At 40.3% G+C, this 971-nt stretch overlaps 1 non-coding gene across 1 annotated transcript; it reads right to left on the bottom strand.

Annotated features, from left to right (window-relative positions):
- Positions 1-376: 376 nt before the first annotated feature.
- On the bottom strand, positions 377-571 carry LOC116537317. The gene has a single exon (XR_004263070.1). It is a non-coding gene; the product is annotated as a U2 spliceosomal RNA (small nuclear RNA).
- Positions 572-971: the final 400 nt, after the last annotated feature.

Consider the following 971-nt stretch of genomic DNA (forward strand, 5'->3'; position numbering starts at 1 on the left):
TTCTTTCTTTCTCTCTTTCTTTCTTTCTCTCTTTCTTTCTTTCTTTCTCTCTTTCATTTTTTTTTTTTTGAGACGGAGTTTTGCTCTTGTTACCCAGGCTGGAGTGCAATGGCACGATCTCAGCTCACTGCAACCTCCGCCTACTGGGTTCAGGCAATTCTCCTGTCTCAGCCTCCTGAGTAGCTGGGATTACAGGCACACACCACCATGCCCAGCTAATTTTTTGTATTAGTAGAGACGGGGTTTTTAGTAGACGGGGTTTCACCATGTTGACCAGGATGGTCTCGATCTCTTGACCTCGTGATCCACCTGTCTCGGCCTCCCAAAGTGCTGGGATTACAGGCGTGAGCCACCGCACCCGGCCTCTTTCTTTCTTTTTTCTTTCTTTCTTTTTGGAAGTACTGCAATATCAAATCAATGTGTGGTATGGAGTAAACGGAGCAACTTTCTAGTCCATTTCCTAGTTCCAAAAGTCCATTTAATGTGTTGTCTCAGACAAGCAATGTATCACATGTTAAACTGACAAGAATAGATACTACAGTTGATCTTAACCAAAAGACCAAGAAGTGATCTTCAACATTTCTTTTTTTTTTTTTTTTTGCATAGACAAATAATCTTCCTTTATTCTATTTTTTCATATCACAAATAATTATTTTAACATCATTTATAATTATTATGCAAGTGTATGAAGCCATTTTTCACCCATAATCAGTGGCATGGACTTCCTAGACATTTCAAATAATTTCCCATCCCATTCAGCAGCACACAGATTCAAGGAGGCATTAACAGATGCATTATGCAAGAATATGTTAATCATCTTCATCTTTCTGATTCCTTTTTTTTAAAATTTATTTATTTTACTTTAGGTGCATACTATATCTAGCATTTCTCCCATGATAGCCCTCCCCGCCCTCCCCTCCTCCCAACCCCATACTGTCTCTCCCCTACCCCCCCAACTGCCCCCAGGGTGT

Source organism: Sapajus apella, unplaced genomic scaffold (genome assembly GCF_009761245.1).
Source record: "Sapajus apella isolate SASKATOON/1434 unplaced genomic scaffold, GSC_monkey_1.0 scaffold108, whole genome shotgun sequence".
NCBI classification, from domain to species: Eukaryota; Metazoa; Chordata; class Mammalia; order Primates; family Cebidae; genus Sapajus; species Sapajus apella.